This window comes from Haemaphysalis longicornis, unplaced genomic scaffold (assembly GCF_048455015.1).
Source record: "Haemaphysalis longicornis isolate Haplotype H1 unplaced genomic scaffold, Haemaphysalis longicornis Haplotype H1 scaffold_10, whole genome shotgun sequence".
Classification (NCBI taxonomy): domain Eukaryota; kingdom Metazoa; phylum Arthropoda; class Arachnida; order Ixodida; family Ixodidae; genus Haemaphysalis; species Haemaphysalis longicornis.
In genome coordinates, this window is record NW_027526204.1 from 62,238,013 (window position 1) to 62,258,152 (window position 20,140).

At 46.5% G+C, this 20,140-nt stretch overlaps 1 protein-coding gene across 1 annotated transcript in view; it reads right to left on the bottom strand.

Annotated features, from left to right (window-relative positions):
• Positions 1 to 20,140, bottom strand: part of LOC144158632 (muscle calcium channel subunit alpha-1-like) — a 649,353-nt gene that overhangs the window by 248,226 nt on the left and 380,987 nt on the right. Inside the window, exon 2 of the mRNA XM_077689654.1 lies at positions 19,816 to 20,019. The gene's annotated coding sequence lies outside the window, so the exon portion shown is untranslated. The remainder of the gene's footprint in view (positions 1 to 19,815; positions 20,020 to 20,140) is intronic.

Here is a 20,140-nt window from a genome sequence, read left to right on the forward strand (position 1 = left end):
GCACGTTAAAACCTACAATCAATCAACTTTCTTCAGGCGCCAGCCAACAAATTGCCCACAGGGCACACAAAAACTACCAATGACACACAGTGCTGGCAACGCCAAAAAAAGGTTTCTTTTTTTTTTAAATGCAGAGCATTTCAGTAACTCACGATGTCACCCGCGTAGACGTCCGTAGTCCGCACCGCACCCCTCCCTACTATATAAAAAAGAAAATACTATCCGGCGCCAGGTTTCGATCCCTCGACCCTGCGGGCGGAACGCACTGTACATGGTGCTCTACCCACTGCGCCACAAAGCCGACACAGAATGGGACTTTACGAACGCGCTTTATATCGTTGACTCATTCAAATTACTGCTGACGAGCGCTCTCTCGCCAGCAGTTGCCACAAGTGCAACAACATCAACGTAACGCAAACTACTTAACGTCGTGCGCCCCCGGAAATGCTCTGCATTTGATCGTGCCCCTCGCGAGGGGGATGTTTCATTGCGTCTTCTCTCGGTCGCGGGACCCGTGGCGCCATCTGGCGGAGGCGCGGCACAACCCTTAGCACTTTCTTTGAAAAAAAAAAAGCGCCTCTAAAGCGCGGCAAATATGAAATAGGGATGACGCGCTTTCGAGGCAATCCGCCGACGCGGCTGCTTTGTGTACACACTCGGCGGCGAGCGTCCCAGGATTCTGGTGTTTCTCGTTCCCCGCGTGACTCTGGGGGCGCTACGCGAGAACGATAACTCGGCGGTCGGAGGCCCTCTCTCGAAACATGTCTGGCGAAACCCGTGTGTAGGTTCGGCCATTTGGCGGCGCGTTACACACGCCTAATATACCCGCATGAATGGCGAAGAACAGCGCGCTGTAAAAGGAAGGAGAAAAGGATGAGGATGGGGAGGCGGGTTGAAAGAGAGAAGCTTGCAATGGCTGCAAGAAGTCGAGGAAACTTTTTTTTTTTTTTTTTTTTTTTTTTTTTTCAGAAAGGCCGATACGGCGGGTAGGTTTCCAGAGGAGGACAAGGGATTCCGCAGCGAAGTGCGCCACCCGATGACTACGGTCATAAATCGTTTTCTGATCAGCATGGAAGAAACAAATCCGGTATCGTACAGTCTGCCTAACATGGTCCGCGCAAGCAATGGCGTTACAGGCGTACTCCGATTGCACTGAGGGTTGGTCTGCCGACCTAGGCATAAGGGTGTCCAGCGGTAGTGTGGGTTCACGGCCATAAATGAGGTGGAACGGCGAATACCCAGCCGTATCATGCCATTACGAATTATAGGCAAACGTCACAAAAGGCAGCAAGGCGTCCCAGTCGTTGTGATCCGGGGAAACGTAGCAGAAAGCATATTTCCTTTGTGCACAGCGTCGGCGCGGCATCGTACTCAGAAAGCACCTTATTCCTTCCTCAGCGACCACTAGCAGACAATTTCAACGAAATGCGAAATAAGGACTGATTCGCTGAAATTTTTTGTGACTTTTGTGACCGTCTGTTGACTCCGAAATTTTTTTTATTTAAATTCGCGTCTTGTTTTTCACCGTCCTTTACACATCTCGTAACCATGTAGTCTTGATGTTGAGGTGGGCAAAACATATTCGTTCGTGAGCGCAAATGAGGCTAAGCCGACGGAAGGCTGGCTTCTCCTTCATTTTTCATTGCTTCAAGCATTCAGCGCAAAAACATGTCTTTGTTTCTTTGCTCACCGCGAAAAAAATGTTATTTTTGGGCACCGCAGCGCTTTGGCGGCGGTGTGGGGATATGTATACCGGATCAAGGGGGGAAGTAAACTTGTTGCGCAAGGTCAGCGCTGTGTTTCGTCGTTTTCTTTTTGTGCCCCAACTTCTATTTGCAGATTATTCGTAAATAAGTGAACTATGCACCAATGAGTTACGATTCTGCCTATTCCATTTCATGTTCTTCGAATATAGCTAGAATGAAGCTATGTCATTACAAAAAACAGCGTAATAAGGCGCGATAATAATCTGTTAAACGCTCGTTGGCGTCGGCCAACTTGTGATAAGCTCCGCGTTGTGTGCACGTTTAAGTAGCCATGCGGGGGCATGGCCTTTTTGGCATGTGTGGATGAACCGACCTCACAAGACAAGGGCAGCTGACGTTCAAATGAGTGCAGTTGAAAAGAAAAAAAAAAGGTGGTCGAGTATCCAGCGCCTGGTAGTCCTCTGATCAAGGCCCACAAGCTTGAGAAGCTCGCTGTAAGCGTATTGAATCAGTGATAAGTAACGCGAAGTACGATTCTCGTGAAGCGCTTCTGAATCTTTTCGAGGCGAAGAAACGACGAATGGCTTCAATAATTCCAAACTTCACGGGTGCAACCGAGAGAGAGAGAATTAAAATATTTATTATTTCTTAGTAAAGAGTCTTTGGGGTGGCCTCCTCATTCCGCATCTTCTGGCTGCATCTTCTGCCCTCTCAACCAACTTGCGCTGGACGTCGAGGTAAGAGCTGGCCAAGGCGCTCTCCCAAAACTCATAAGTACGGAAGGGGTTGGGCGGGTCAAGTGGGCTTTGTGTGCAGCCGCCGACCATATGAAAGAGTGTCCCGGGTTCCCCACAGAAGCGGCACCAACGGGGATACACGGTGGGGGCTATGTAGTGGTATCTGCTCGGGTGGGGGTAAGTATTAGTTTGCAGGGCACGAAGTATTTTGTCATGGCCCTTGGGTAGTTGTTTGTGGGGTGGGGCGTACGTTTGTCGCTGTAGCCGATAGTGCGCGGTACTCTCATGATACGAGACTAGAGGAAGCGGACGCAGATCTTCGTCTTCAGGTGCTCGGCCGGTCAATTCTCGAGCTGTGAGATGGGCAATCGCGTTCCCTGAGACTGCAATAGCCATGAGTCCAGGTGAAATTATCGCGCAGAGAAAGGGACGAAATGTGGCTTCTCTGCAAATTCCCTGCGATCGGAAAATCACGCCGAGCGTGCATGCGGAGGCAAGAATTGGTCAGGCAGTTCACACGCGAGTTCCAAAACAGTTTTCCACCCAGACCCAGCATTACGCCTAAATCGCACACTACGATGGCGCTGATTTACAGCTCTGCAGGGCTGAGAGCAGTGGCTTGGCCAGAAATATTTTTCGGAGGGGTGTTATACCGCGCCAGTAAAAAAAATTAAAAAGAAATGGTCTACGCCCAAACGGCATCTTATTTTCGTTGTCTTGTGTTATTCTTGTTTTTACATTTACTTTAATGAAGTGTGTAAGAAGCATGGATGGATTCAAGGCCGAAATGAAAGGGGGGAAGGTGGGGGGGGGGGTGTATATGCGCCATGTATGTTACACGCCATTGGGTGAAAACAGTCCACAGCAGCTCACAGGGATTGGAATTGGTGGCAACCCAAGGCTATTAGCATAGGGCAAGGTTTTGCCAAGTCAGTGCATTGATAATAAACCTGACCAAGTACAATCCTTCCGCGTCATTTAACACAGAATATGCATTTTTTCAAAGGAACGCGTGCCAGTCGAGTCGACCTTCGAATCGGAAGGACTGCTAGCATTAGACACTTTTAAGCTCACTCTCTGTCATATCAGCGATTTTAACCGTGCATGCAGTGTATGGTATATTTTTTTTCGATTTATTCTTTTCCGCAGTTCAGCGCAATCGGTCGCTACCTTTTTGAGCAGCATCTTTCCAGATTGACGTGGCTTTATAATTTTGCTGGCTTCACTTAATGACGTGGTGCTGTCCGTAACGCATTCGGTTCCTAGTCTCCCCCAGACATCATTATTTTTTCACAGCTCTGGCTTCTATATGTCCGTTATGGCTAGCGCGTTCTTCCTTTCTTTCTTTCTTTCTTTCTTTAATTTTTTCTGTCTTTCTCTTTCTTTCTTTCTTTCTTTCTTTCTTTAATTTTTTCTGTCTTTCTCTTTCTTTCTTTCTTTCTTTCTTTCTTTAATTTTTTCTGTCTTTCTCTTTCTTTCTTTCTTTCTTTCTTTCTTTAATTATTTCTGTCTTTCTCTTTCTTTCTTTCTTTCTTTCTTTCCTTACTTACTTCTTTCTTACTTTCTATACTTCCTTCTTTCTTTTCTTACTACGTTTTCTTTTTCATTTTCAACCTATCTGCCCTTCTTCCACGCTCTCTTTTCATTTTCCTTTCTTCTGTCTGTCTTTCTTCCTTCCTTTTTCCTTTTCTGTCTGGTTTTTCCCGTTCTCTTTTGTTTTTCTTTCCTCTCTATCTGCAATCCCCTTTTTTCGCTCCTTCGTCTTTTAGTTTGTTTCGTTTTGTTTCCTTTCCTTCCTTTTTTCCTTTCGCTACATACCGTTCTTTTTAAATTCCTTTCTGAGTTTTCTTCTTCTTTCGACATCTTTTCATTTCCTTCCTTCAATCCTTGTTTATAATTCCTAATATTTGCAATTCGTTCTTTCATTCTTCTTCCTTTCACTTCTTTCCCGATTACGCGCAGTTTCTTTCCCTTCCAATCTCTTTTATCTCAGCATTCACTATTTTAGAGAATTTTTTTTTCTTTGTTAATGACAGACTCGTCCTGACGCTTCCGCTTTTTTCAGCTGGCTTTTTCTCAGCGCAGTGTCTTTTTAAGCGAAGCACGCTTTAGCACTCTTGGAACCATTTAGCACTCTTAGCACTCTCTAACACGCTTTAGCACCTTTGGTAAAATTGCGGGGCGCAGAACAAACGGATGAAAAAAGGACCATTTATTCCACTCAGTGAAGGTGGATGACGAGTGAAGCGTGTTAGCACCCGACATAAAGGTGACGTAGAATTCAGTGTAAGGTATGAAAAACTGTGTTCTGGCACTTGGCGTCCTTACCCTTTCCCCCTATCCCTCTTTTTGCAGCCCTCCCCTTGGAACGAATGCGCGATTAGAGGCTTTCACCCCATGAGGTGTTCGCTTGACCTTGGCTGAGGTTGAAGGTCAACTTGACGCTACGAGCCGTTTTCTTCATCTGTACCTGGAGTGATAGGCTCCGCTTAAAAGAAGACTTCAGATATTCTGGAAGCCGCGCAAGGGTGCAATAAAACTCGTTAGCGTTTCCAAAGTAAAGTGGGGCCGTATGCTTTATTTGTGGCACAGCAGCCGCCATTTGTAACAACTGCCCGCCCTTATTATACCTTTCGTATTATCGGTGTGTTTTTACGACGATGTATGCCTTGGTAGTGCCTGGAGGCACAATGCGGCATTGGTTGCTGCTCGGAAACCAAAATTACATAGTTTGAGAAGATTGCTGTAGACTGCAAGAGGAGACTAATTCAGACACTAATTCATTAAAATGATAGTCATATAATAGGGGCGCAAACTAAGGCATTGCAACTTAAACATAACGATTCCCCTGAGCGAGATGTGACCGGGATGTTCTTGCTTTAGTGCAATCAGGATTCATATTATGAATCCTATGCTGGAAATCAAAATTCTGGTTATGGCTGCCAGCGTAGAGCGCCTCAGGGACTGCAGCATCTTCATAGATATAAAAGATGAGGAAATCATAAACGTGACGACTGAAATAGATTGTACGATATTCCCGTCGAAAACAAGGGGCTCATGTTTGAAGACCATAAAAAAAATTCTGCTTGAAATTCGGCTCGTATCCGACCATTATCAATGGTACTAGGATGTTCGCGAACGCTACGGCATTCACTGAAGCAATCGTTAACGCTCCGAGTAATATTGACAGAAGCACGCCAATGCTTGCACCAAATGAATCGAGAGAATCAAGCACTAAAAAACGCGCTGCGACTTGCTCCAACCGATGATTTGTTTCGAAACAAAAGCTTGCGCAGTTTGTAACGGTATTGGTTCTCTGCCACACTATTGTAACTCAGATATTCTATTAGCCTGGTACCCTATTATTTTATACTTTTCCCCAGTGTCAAAACAAGACCCGCTTATATCGTCAGTACATTTGAGCCCTGTCGCCATACCATTATAAAGGTTTCGAAAATACAAAAAACTGCATGCTACGATAATGTTCACAATGCATATCTTATATACAAATATTGAAAGAGATTCTGTTGTGTGGGTCTCACCTTATCTACCGAATAGCACCGCATTGCGTAATCAAGTGCATGCATGGGTAAATATATTTGCGAATTAAATGTGATAAGCCATCATCGTTGCTACATTACCGCAAGAAAGCAATAATAACGCGAAGCTTATCGTGCCAGAATATGACTGGTAATGCAGCGAACCTTTACGCAAAGGGGTAATTATAGTGTGTATAGCTGCTATAAAATAAGATAACAATAGCCGTGTCAAAATAAAGGAACAGTTTTTTTGGTTTGGGGTGGAGGTGGAAGTTTGTGGTCCTTAACGATACTTTTGATGCTTTCAGCGTGGCTCCGTTGGTATCCGAAATTGTTATGGTAATCCAAAATAATGTAAATATATTCCCTTGAGCAACTAAACAATATCCCACCAAAGTTTGCAACTATTTCCTGTCTCTGTTACGTAACGTAAATTCGTTCTTTTCCATAAAGCCACCATTCTATGGTTGCCCGGTCAAAATATCTTTTATTCCCCTTTTTATGGTGGCACCCCTATCCACGCCAGTTTAAGTTTGCCACGCTACTTTAGTTACATTCTCCTCGGTGGGGGAAAATGACACTGGCGTGCTCGGAGGGTAATTTAACCGACCAACGCTGAATCGACATTCGTGAACAGTTGAGTACTCACACATACTTTAGCCCAGAGAAAAGAAAGTGCCGATATCTTCAGCGAACATCGCACAACTGCTCTTAAAACTTAGCAAGGTGAACTGTTGGGCGAGTTGGTAATTCATTTTAAAAATAGCTACAGCGCGAATACAAACAAGGACACAGAAAGACGACGGGACGAGCACTGACTTCCAACTACGCTGACTTCCAACTGAGTTGGAAGTCAGCGCTCTTTTTGCCCTCTTTCGGTGTCTTTTTGTTTATATTCGCGCTGTCACTATCTTTAAAATGTTCTTAAAAATCAGTTGCGTGCACGATATTCCTTCGTTATGCGCGACGTTGAAAGATAATAGCACCTCTACCACACCTGCCAGGCAACGCCCTCCGTAAGAATGTTCTTAGAATTTACATACACCAAGCACGCCAAACACGTCATCAGTAGGTCAATTAAAAGCCGAGGTTTGACAACACCATTACTCCAAAATAGCACCGTCGTGGGGCCCCTTTGTTTACTCGTAAAACCCTGTCCTAGATGAGATGTAAGAGGAGTCATGACTGTTTGATGGCTTATTAAATAGAGACACAAAGTTTGGCGTCCTAAATAGCCCGTAAGGAGCTAGCGTGTATCCCTACGCCCTCAATAATAATTTTTGCTCGTTAAGGATTAAATAGTCCACAAAACACGGTGCTTTCCGGCCCGTAAAGTGTAATTGGCTGCCGGTGCTGATAATGTGGCCTTTCTCTTTCTGACACCTGTTGTCTTGCAATTTGCTTCCGTCTGGCATGCGCCCGATGCTAGGGACGCAAAGTAATTGCGAAGATAAGAATCGCGGAAGTTAGTTTATGACCATGACGCAACCCATCTATTGCACCTTTAGTACTCTTTCATCCAGTCCGGCTCCCATAAAAGAAAAATAAACGAGTTTATGACGGGTTTTCTAGCTCTTTTATTGCCTCCACCTTCCGTAAACACGCCTTGACTGGCAGCGATCCTTGGACGTCCAACCTTTTTCAAAACAAGCGCTACCTGGAAAGAGCTTGACTTCAATTTAACTTTCATTCCTTGTGCAAAGGTAATTTTTTGAATAACCGTCAGTTTTACTTGGGTGTCCTTCCTGGCGTCCTCTTGATTTTCATTCCGGTGAAGCCGCTTTACTCGTCCCCGCTTCTTCGCTCCTCCTGACCACCGCCGACGCCTCTTTCACAAGTTTTACGCCCTCTCAACTACCGATTCCTCTTTCATAATTACCACAATGAGCTGATAACGGTGCTATCAGCAGTTGCACTTTTAACTCGCATAGGACGGACGCGTGCGTTCGCTTGGTGGAACAATATCGGGTATTGAATGATTATCAGCGCTCAGCGACGCGACAATGGGCGCAAAAACAACGGAATGCCGCTGCCGCAGAAGGTGCAGCCACCGCCATTGCCACGTCAAGATGAACCCGTCGAGTAGCGCGGAATCCCTCCTGGATGAAAAGCGACTTGTCCACTTGAAATGTTGGTGTAAGCCCATCATGTTTGCTCAGCTAAGATTTTCGGAGATACATTTTCGCGAGTGTCTTTCACGTCTAAGCACGGGCACATCACCTATTTATGGTTTATCCGCGTACGGACGGGGGCAGGGGGAGTGTAGGGAAATGTGCGTGCACGTGCAGCTAGGCTTCACGCCCTCACCGATGAATGTCCGCTGTGCTGTCGGGAGATACCACCGTGGAAGTCTCACGGCCCAATGCTATTTGGCCGCTGTCACGTGTGGTCGAGCGGTTTCGTTTGGTGAGTTACATAGACAATGAGAAAACTACAATGCCGTAAGGAACGGACAGCTTCATATCTACACCTCCTGGAATTAAACTCTACTCCTTCCAAATTTCATTCAGCGAGGAATTACGCTCAATCTGCAAATTATAAACAGACGTGGTTTGTTTCGTGCACTCCTTAGACTGCACCAAGCTTCGCTGGTCATCCTTCTCTATAGTGTGGAAGAGCGCTGAACTTTCTTTAAGTAGAGTTATGCGAGTTGACTTAACGGAAAAGTTACGGCTGCAAAATAAAAAAAAAGCGATTGAACGCCCGTTTTAATGGAAACGAACTAACACTGAGTCGAAACGCATCATTTTCATTCGAAAGGACAAAATAACTGCAACTTCTATTTTAATTGTGCTTGTACCTTCCACAGTTCCTTGAATTGAAATTGAAAACAATGTCATTCCTCATTTCTAATCTCTTCTCAGGATGTGCCCACGTATGGTTCGAGGGAAGAAGCCGTCGTTATATAGGCTGTGTTCCTATTGGCGCACAGCATGCTGGACAGTTTACGAAGCAGGTTAATTGTGCGCATAAAGCGACGAGAATTTGAACGAAACAGCGGTGGCCAACTCAGACGAAAACTTCATAGCGGAAATTTAAAAAAACTCAAACCATAATGAGATCAAGAAGTTTGCGGGGATATTTTGGTCGCAGTTAGCGCAGAACCGGGATAATTGGAGAGTAATGGGAGAGGCTCTTGCCCTGCAGTGGGCGTATATAGGCTGGTGATGATGATGATGATGATGATCATTTTGTAAAAACTGATAGCATTTTTAAACACTAGCTTTTTCTCTAGCAGTAATTTATACGAAATATTTAAATGGAAGAACGAGTCAGTTTGTTACAGCCCTATTGTGAAACAAAGTGGCGCTGGCGCCATTGACTTCGACGGTGTCTCCACGAAGCAGTCTTCGTAGCCGGCTTCGTTCGCATTGGAACGCAGCTTAATATGGCGGACTGTCCGCGGAGACCGCAACGAAGCCGTTTAAAGGGTAAACTGGAACGCACCCAAAACGCAATCCAAAACGAACAGGTTAGGCCCCTCATACAAGCGGCAAACATTACAGAGTTATAGGAGAGCCTAGAACCAGTCCCGGTACAATACCCGGTACCCGACCCGCGCTACTGCGCGGGCGCAAAGTAGGACAAACTGGTTAGACGCATGCGCAAGTGTACCGCCTGCCGTACCGGGATCGGTTCTCCCCTCCGCTATAACTCTATTTTTAAAAATTGGTACCGGTACGCTAAAAATACCTTCAACCTCTACCTCAGAACGATGTTCATTTTCCGCTGCTCTGCAAGTCCAAATCCACTCGGGCTAATTCAGAGGACGACAGTTACATAATAAGATTTACTCGCGTACTAATGCATCCACTTTACACAAGTTGCGTCGCGTTCGGTCACTGAAACGGGCGTATAGATGTAAAAAAAAATATTATGACGTAATACTTCCTTCGCTATTTGACGCTTGTTTTTTGTTGCTGCGTTGTGCACTACAGACAGTTAACGTTCTCGTGACGCCTTCTTACAGCAGCAGACGAGGAGAGTCATGTAATGATTATCTATTTCTAGTCATGTCATTTGACAGGGTTCATTTGCAACGTGACAAAAAAGAGAGTGTGCCAGGCGATTATTCTGTACACTTTGAATCCACCATACGCTTCTTATTGATTCGGCGATCTGCTCTGGTGTTTCTTGCTCATTTTTCTTTCGCGCAAACATTTTCTCCTATATTTTTTATCGTGTCTTCAGTTCTTCTGTCTCCTACTGAGCGCGAGGTCGCGGGTTCGATTCCCGGCCGCGGCGGCTGCTTTTCTGATGGAGGCGAAGAGTAAAAACGCCCGTGTGTACGAGATTTCGGCGCACGATAAAGATGCCCAGGTGGTTACCTCCACTACGGCGCGCCTCATCCACTGCGAAGCGTCGGCGCGTTAAACCCCACAATCAATCAATCAATCAATCAATCAATCAATCAATCAATCAATCAATCAATCAATCAATCAATCAATCAATCAATCAATCAATCAATCATTCAATCAATCAATCAATCAATCAACCAACCAACCAATCAATCAGTTCTTCTCTTTCTTGATTGTAATTTCCTCGCACGTATGTATCGCGTGAAAGCTCCTAGCGTCTCAACGACATTTAGGACGCCCCCCGTTTTCATGGAATGGTCCCGTAACCGAGTGACGCCGATATCTGTCCAGCTGAGTTGGGGGCGATGCTCGAAACTTGCAGAAAGGCTTACACATCCCCTCATTTGGAAATGCCAATCGATGGGACAGACTGCAGTCTGTACCCGGGGTATCGGGAAGTGCTCAATAAAAAGTAGGAATAACTGTAGTTATAGCGACCGACGTGGCAACTCGTTACGACACCAGTAGAGGAAGCATGTCCGATACAGCGGGAAAAGATTGGGCATTTTTCCACTCCGTAACTTAAACATGACAAAGGTTGCGAGATCAGGCAAGGCTGCGGGAATGGAGAGGAGGGAGATGAGGGATTGCCAAACGGTTCCCATGGGCTCCACCGCCTGACGCGTGCAGAGCTACAAAAAGCAGTTCGGCTCCATCGTCTCCCGTTCGCGTGAGAAGCTTATGTGGTCGATACGCCATTAATAAAATACCGCATTTCGAGAGCGTGAATGGTTGTCAATCACTGCGTGAAATGCGAGCGCCAGTGATAGTCGGAGTTCCTATTCTAAGCAGGGTGATAGCTGCCATCCACCGACCATTACGCATCGCTTTTAATTGTTTGAAGACAAGTCATGCGTGGTTATTCTGCAATTCACAGTAATTTTGCAATTCACAGATTTATACACAAAAAAAAAATCCGCGTGTTGATAGAATTGCAGAATTAGGCCTGGGGGGGGGGGGGGGGGGGGGGCTGATCCCGGTGAACATTACCGGTGACCAGAGGTGGTTCCAGGGGTTCCAATCTGACCAGCGCATTGTCAGTTCTGGCGTGGCCATCACTAGTCGGGCGCGACTCATTTGCTGTAGCTTAGGAATGGGACGTTCTCGAAAGAGTTAGGCGGACTGGTTCGCCTTTTAAGTTGTTTGAACAAAGCTAACAGCTCCATCGCACGTTCTCAGCTGTCCACACAAAGATGTCTGACGTCTCCTACTACCAACCGCGGTGGCTCGGTGGCTAAGGCGTTGTTCTGGTGTGTCCAACAGTCTTAACAAAAAGGCTAGTAAAAAGGTAGTAACGGGTTGTATTTACTATCCCCTTACGAACTTCACTACAGCGCAGAACGGTACGTAGGTCGCGCCACTAACGATGGACCCTAAATGTTATCGTTACTAGTCTAGACGGTATACTAAGTAGTAACTGCCTCTTGTTTGATAACATTCACTGACAGTGACAAAATTCTCTGAATCATCGCACATAGTAACCACAGCCCTTTTCTCACCCCACTTCACGATTAAAACGTTTTTTTTTTTTTTTTTTCAAATCCACACGCTGATGGTGGTGGTGGTGATGTTTATTGACGGGTGGACCTAGCCTTGCGTGGTATGCCAAAAATTGCAGGATCCACATGCTGATATGTATGTGCTCACATTAAAATGCACAATTCTAAAATTTTCGCCAAAATATTTGATTTTTGCGACAGGCCCACCGACTCTATCAAAGGACTTTCCCTGCCGGGTATAAAAGCAAGAACAGCAGTTGTTTTTCTGAGGTAACTGAGTTATACTAGCATGTTCCCGTGCATCCCGTCGCTTTTTTTTTCTTGCTCAACTTATTTGCTGACTAAGTGTGATGTGTGGGCGTTGAATGTGTCTCTATGTCGTGCTTAGCACTCAGCCGATCACCATTGTCACGCGTCGCTTTTTACTAGGTTATACAAGGCCACTTAGCACAAGTACTACGTACCTAGTGGTTTCTGCGACAGGTTCGTCAGTGTTCTGTTAATAAATGCACCACTTTTTTTAAGAGTGAATTAGGGACGTGGGTTCGATTGCGGCCGCGGTGTCTGCATTTAGGGTGGAGGCGAAAGGCTAAAACGACTGTGTGTCGAGATTTCGACGCGTGTTAAATATCCCCAGGTGGTGGTCGAAATTCATCCGAAGAGCCCTGCTCTACGGCGCGCCCCACAGCCCAGGTGTATCTTCAGCGCGTTAGACCCCACACTCACTCACTCACTCACTCACTCACTCACTCACTCACTCACTCACTGAATCAATCAATCAATCAATCAATCAATCAATCAATCAATCAATCAATCAATCAATCAATCAATCAATCAATCAATCAATCGATCAATCAATCAATCAATCAATCAATCAATCAATCAATCAATCAATCAATCAATCAACGTCTCCTGTTACCGCACAAGTTCGACTCAGGGGAGATGGGGTAACGTTTAGCTTATAAAGCCACGCCGGCGATCGGGCTGAACTCGTCGGTACGCGAAACAACAATGTCCACTTTGCCCTTTTCGATCCTGGTAATGCAAGGTTGTTAACAAGGACGCTTAGGAGCCCTAAAAGTTCGGCAATAGTCCGCTTTAAGGTGCTTCGTCCGGCCAGCAACAATTTCTGAAAGCGAGTATATGAATGCGATTTAGGGGCCAGCTTTCCAGCGGTTTCCTTTTTCTGGACTCCTACGGGTTAAGTGAGTCACTGCTAATGAATACTAAGGCCCTTTTAATTCAGTTGCTTCACGAGACGTGAGGAGCGTTGGCATTTTCTATCTGTCTGAACTCTATGGCGCAAAACTTCTGCGAATGGTGTGGAGTTTATTAGAACGACAGCGCGTTGCACTCGTAGCCGTTTTAAGCATTTCGAAGGTTGTCTCGTTTGCAACAACACAACGCCGTTGGGGGTGACTTCATGCGGCTGAGACGAGCAGCTGCCCAGGAAACATTCACCGCGAGGATCACAAAGGCCTTCGGTTACTCTTTGGTAATCTGTCGTAAATACGTGGGCAATGTCTCCATGGATCTGGTCCACGTGCTCGAGTACTAGCGTCATCGCCTCGACTGCTGGAGCAAATCGCTTCGAGCAAATTACAGGGATGGCCAGTGCGCACTCCAAACTTTCGAAAGACCGTTGCAGTTCCGAAAGCTGCCACTCCTTCCGCCGTTGTGGGTAAAGAACGCTCAGGGTACTGAATACCCCGCGTATGCGGGATTGAACCCCTAATCGTAGACGCCTGAGCAATGACTTCCAAGCATCAGACTCTTCCAACACGTCCAAACACACTCAGCATTGTAAGCTGAACCACGAAAATACGAGCGCTCCGGGACGACACTCCAATCCTGGCGCCGACTCAACGCAGACAAACGGTGCACAAGACACTGCAGAAACGGAAAGTGTCCCGAAACTCTGTCCACGCAGACACGTATTTCACATACCCGCGTTGCAGACTGACCAAGAGTGGATCAATCTTGAGACTGAACAAACAAGGCTTCCCAGTCAATTTATTTCGTGTGCTCGGCGGCTACCTCGGAGAAGGTCAATTGTCATTTTTTTGAATACTGATGACCCTTTCATCGACTGCAGCCTAACTCGTTCCACTGGGATTCGGCGCCACCAAAAAACTCCCAAGCGACCGGCGCAAAACGATTTTTTTCAACTACGTTGCCAGGCTCCTGTGTACTCAGTAGCCCAGCACCTAAGCACAACGTCAGCCGCCATCGTAGCGAGAAAATTGGATGCGCGCGACGGGACGGGGAAACGTAATGAAAATGGCTGCAACAAATTAAGCGGAAAGAGACATCGGCGGGCCCGTCCGTCGTGCGAGAATAGCCGGCGGCAACCAGAGCGTGGTGTTTGTCTTCGTCCTCGCATACCTTGGGAGGGAACTGTTTGCACTCGCTAAACACTCGCCAGTTTACTGACTACCGCGGCCAAAGCTGTTGACGACAGCAGGGAGAGATGGGGAGAAAAAGAGTAGTGCGCTTTCCTGCCGCCAGCCTGCGTTCTTTGACAAACACGCGTGCCGGGTAGGGATCGCGTGTCACGAATGCCTACCAACTGTCCCTTGCCGTGCGACACACTGGGAGAATCGCATGCATGGTACTGCCACTTGCTTCGTTCGAAGGCGTCAACGGCTTAAAAACTGTTGTAATGAATGGATGAAGCAAGGGAGGAATGAATGAATTAATGAATGAATGAATGAATGAATGAATGAATGAATGAATGAATGAATGAATGAATGAATGAATGAATGAATGAAAGTGTGGACTGGAACAGCCTTACAGCCGGCATCGTATCTACGAAAGAACTGGAAAGATTGAAGTCTGCACTTGCCGATCATTTTTATTGACCCACCCATTGTTTGTTATGTACTTTGCCTTTTTTTTACCCCACTCCTCTCTGTACCGCCTGAACGGCCCTGAGAGTAAAATAAATGAAATGAAATGAAATGAAATGAATGAATGAATGAATGAATGAATGAATGAATGAATGAATGAGGTTGCATCGGTACTGAGTTTTAATTTAAAAGCTATGATTACTGATTGACTGAAAATAAACAATCGATATTCTTCGGCTTTCCGCTGAACCTCGCGTTCTTTTATTCGTTTCTTTTTTTTTTTTTGGAACTAAGCTTGAAAGCGGGAGCTGCGAGCCCAAAGCAGCACGAAGAGGTCCGTGCTCTGATAAAAGCATGTATTTATTTTTCTTCCAGTTTTTCTCAATTTGCACGAGGAAGTTTGTGAGCTTGCTTTCAACCAACAATCACATTGAACACGTGGAGTCGCACTGAACGGAAATCATGAAAAAAACGCTCGTCTATCTGACTTCCCATCTTCCCAATGCGCTCTATGACCAATTCTTCTCGCAGTGTATAAATAGATAGACGGATACGTGCCAATAGGCTCCAAAGGCCACTGAAAAAGAAAAAGAACAACGCTGCAAAGTGTTCAACGTTTCATATGCTTAATGCGACTGAAGTAAAAGGACCTCAAAATGTGATAAGAAACATCAATACGACTTGGTCTCCAACTCCCTTTTTTTTTTACAAATTTAACTGCAATATAACTACCGGAGAAAAAAATAAATTTTCTGATGTTCAATTTTTTGCTGAAACGTGTTTGTGTCGGTGTTGCAGCCGCTAACTGATATCCGTACTAACCGAAGTAGTCTGATGCCAAAACCTGACCTACTACGTTTCATATCTAACCTCATAAATATATGTCGTCCTACTTGAAACTGCGCCATGAATTCGACAGTGTAGATGGCCGCTAGTGTGACTGCCTCCCCGTCGTGCTGAAAAAAGGTTCCTTTGGCCCACTGCTTTTATCAACTCACAAAAATAAGATAACGACCTGTATTAATAAGAGCTTTACATATGATAGCACTGCTCAGTTCTAAAAAAAAAATCGTAAAGGCCAGTTTATTTGGTGTAAGAGTGTTAACGCTACTTTTAACTGGTTTGAAAAATGGCACACGCGACTTAAAGTCTACTAAAAAGTGTTCATCCGTGGTGCCATCAATAAATGCCCGTTTGATCACCAGCTGTTCGTTAACGGCTTACTATAGCTTTACCTATGTTGACGTTACGCTCCCTAATCCTTAACATTGTACAAACACACTTATTTTTTATACTCATCTGCTTACTGCAAACTTGATTTGATGCGACACAGGCTCGAAACCTCGTCCCCGCAAGTTAAACTTTCAACTTATGACGCATTGATTAGACGTAGGCTACAGTAGGCATAAATTGCTGGGACTCGTTCCTAGTGAAAATGCTAGTGAAAGTAAAGGAATTACGAACTTACGAAATTACGGAATTGCGCCGTTCGTTACTGTCTAGCATTAGTAATCATGCGAACGGCAATTAAACTTCGCAGTTCGATATCTCGGAGTACGGATGCGCTAGAAGAATTCTGCCAAAGGGAACTGCATGGAAACACGATTGCCTCTGACTTCTCAATACAAACATGCGGGCTTACTGCAGCCACTAAAAAGTTAATTATTCAATTTTAGTTAATTAAGCCTCCGACATCAACAATTATCACCTCCTTCTGTTTCACCCTGGGCGCACAACCCCACTGTATAGATGGTCTGCACGTAGAATTAAACGCCTAATAAAAAGAAAAAAACCTGCCGACTTAACCTATATCACCCTGTATATGCGTGTGTATCTCTTTCAATAAACTGTTGGTCCTAGCGCTCGTGTGCGTCTATATCTCTCCCTTTCTGTCTATGTTCCATCTGCACTGTCGCACCCTAATTATGTTCAACCAACAAGCCTAAATAACCACTTTAGTGCATTTCCTTTTATTGGAGCCTCCTGCTGCCACGGCCGTTTCCACCAGTCTAATCTGAGAGTCGAGACAAGAATCCCTGGAAAACAGCAAAGCTATCTTTCTTTGAACCTCGAAGCCCCTGTACACACGACAGCTTCTTCATCATTTTCCTTTAAACTTCGATTCACGGCGGAGCTCCTTAAAAAGTATAACGTGTGCACAGGCTCCACTGAGAACACTTAAACGTAACGAATTGTTCTCTGCCTCACCCCCCCCCCCCCCCTAACCGCACTTGTACTCTGTAAGCCGTTAAGAAGAGGAAGCTTTTTACAGCGAAAGACGATTAGAAGTAAGGACAAAGGAATGAAACAAGTGCGGCGACGGCACCTTACGTATGCGCGGTGGCAATTGCGAGCTTTAAAGATGCAGGGCGGATTTTCTAGAGCCCCCGCGATAATCGCCGTGCGCGTAAGAAACCGTGCATTACGGCGAAGGAAAAGGTATTAGCGCTAAAGCGCTTAACGAGGTCGGGATCTACCGTTATGGATGAGACGAAGGCCCATATCGCACCCGCCGTTGGCTGGAGTTGCTTTGCTATCTGCGCGTTCTAACCACGTTGGGCCGACTCTTCGCGTCGACGGCGCCGTGAACGACCTTTCCGGCTCAACTCCAGGTCTTACCGATGCATCACTCGAAAGAGAGAGAGAGAGAACTCTTTAATGTGGGCTGGAGAGGTCAGCTCTGCTAGCGGCAGTGCTTGCTACGCCAGATGGGGATGATTACAATGCAGTGAAGTGAATGCGAGAGATCAGGAAAGCAGCAATAGAGAGAAAAAAGAAGTCAAATAAAAATGGCACGCAATGTAGTACAAGGAAAAAAAACGCGAAATAAAGTTAAGGAAAAGAAAAGAAAAATGAGCGAATGGACCCCAGGAATCGCAGAGCGCCTAACAAGAAAAAGGAGTCAAAGCGTACACAACGACGCAAACGCGTACAGACGTAGCCATGCGCACAATGGAAGAATTACAAAGTTTGTTCTAGTCCTGAATCTCGCAAAAAACGCAGAAGAATTTTGTCCCTAAATATGAGTCATTGTGGTTGTCCCAGGCTCCAAGAAAGTGACACAACTGAAGGCTTGCTCCGCGTCGAACACGATACAGGCAGCTCGCCGCTGTAACTCGCGCAGCGGAAAATTGCGGGCATATACACAACAGGCGCTCGGTAGTCTCGCGCACAGCGCACGTGGGGCATAGTGGTGAATCCTCCCACCCTATTTTGAACTTGAAGCTCGAAGACACCCAGACGATAAATGCACCACGTTTGCATTCGTATGAGTCGCAATAAACGATGATTGGATTAGACCTTAATCTGTAATCCGCTTATACGGAACGCGTTCAAATGTTTGTGATGTTTTGTCAGCACAGAGCAGTCTCCGCACGTTCGGGTTTGGGCACCAGTGCGGGTTAAAAGGACTAAATCCTATTCGAAGAACTTTAAGAAAAGTCGCAGCCCCGCGAGCACTTTTAGAGGGTAGACTACATCTGAACCGACGACAGATTCCGGAGCTGGATATCTCGCGCCCATTCTACGGTTTCTGAAGAGTGGAAGTCTCGGCAACGCTTGGGGATGTGAGGCGACTAGTTTTCGTAAGGATTCTCCTCGGACGGAAAAATTGCCGGCACGGCTTGCAAGGATCGGGCTGCCTTTTAACCTACAGCACGCTCTCACACCCAGTTCCTGTCTTTCAATGTTGATGTTGTATGTTACGGTTACATATAACGGTTACGGTTAGGACACATTACGGAGTTCTTGAAGCTGTATACGCACGTAGTTCCATATAGCTGTTGCGTTTAAATATGGACGTTACATATAACGGTTACGGTTGGGACACATTACAGAACTCTTGAAGCTGTATACGCACGTAGTTCCATAACGCTGTTGTTTGCATATGGACGTTACGTATAGATGGTATTCACTGAAAAGCTTAGCGGGCGATTTCTTCGCTTGGCGACACTGGAAACCGCTATTTCAGACATGGCGCGGCTTGTGCCACTGCGCACGTACCTCGCAGAAAAAAAAAAGCACTGGCGAGCGCCGACTGCCCCGTTTACGCCCGATTCCCTGCGGTGGTGTGAGCAGGTATATTATTAATCGCACTCACATTACGTCGCCGCGCTCTCCTTGTCATCGAGAACTTCGCATCAACGGAGAATCAAACCCCGACTGAGAACTAAAGCAACACGACGCGAAAGATGCCGACGCAGGAGTCGCCTGCGACCACGGATGTCGACATAAGCGCCCTCTAATGCGTGGTTGAGTGCAAAAACCAAATAATGGTTTTGAAGAAATGTTTCACGCGGGCGCCTATTTAATTGCGATGCTAGCGTAGCAGCTACTGCATACGAGGCCGTCTCCCGAGCCGTGCTGTGCTTGCACTAAGAAGTCGGCACAAGCGCTGGCGAATCGCACGTGCCCTTTGAACAACACTTGAGTTTGACTTCCACACGGCAAAATTTAAGGCAACAATATTTATGTTGTCCTTGGACAGGAGACAGCTTCCACTAGCATACGCACTCGACTTAGTCCATCACGACGCAGTTTCCACGCGTATACGTAGGCTTCAAAACTTTTACCGGTCTACCTATCCATGCGAAAATTTCAACCGTTTCTGGCGATGGGTAGATCGTAGTGCTGCACGGAATAGTATTTGGCGTCGAGGCATAACTTCGCGTTCGGTGGGCAACAGTTTGGAACATGAAACAGAGGTTGCCACGTGCTGCGCTTTGGCGGGCGCCAGCACGGACAAGTACCGCCATCTCGTGGAGCCCGACGTAACCAGTTACACGTAACTTGGCGGCATCGCCTAGCAATACGGACGCTTGGCGACATACGCACATGATTGCCCACGTGCGTCTCACGCCAGCGACTACAACCTATAGGTGGTAGAAGGTGCCATCGCATGACTCAAGCGTGATTTATGCCCTCAATTGACGGTAGTTTTACTGCCGTAGTTGTATTCTGCGCGTTCTTTTGCGGACTTTTCTTGTTTAATGTGCAGAATTGCCTGCGATGCCAGCGCCACGTCACTGTGACGTCCCGCACTGAATGGCGGTAGGGAGGAAGCGTTGGGTTCAACACGGCGGACAGTACATTCCCTAGGCACTGCAGTCGGGGTAACCTAGCTCTCACCGGCAGTGGCGGTAGTCCTGGTGGACGGCTGGGCGAGCGACGCCGGCGAGTCCCAGCAGCAGGCGGGAGAGCTGCGCCGCGGACGGCTCCCGGCCGCGAGGTTGGGCAGCGACGGCCACCGGCGAGACGACCACGACTCATGGCGACCCTCGGCAGGCACCCGCTGGGGCGGCGCCCCCGCCGCGGCCTCCTCCTCGGGACCGCCTGTCGTACGAGAGAGAGAGAGAGACACAACGCGTATTCAGCATACTGGGCTACGAATACGAATACGAATACTTGAATACGAATCGATCGATCTTCCTCCTCGTTGGGACTTCAAGACATA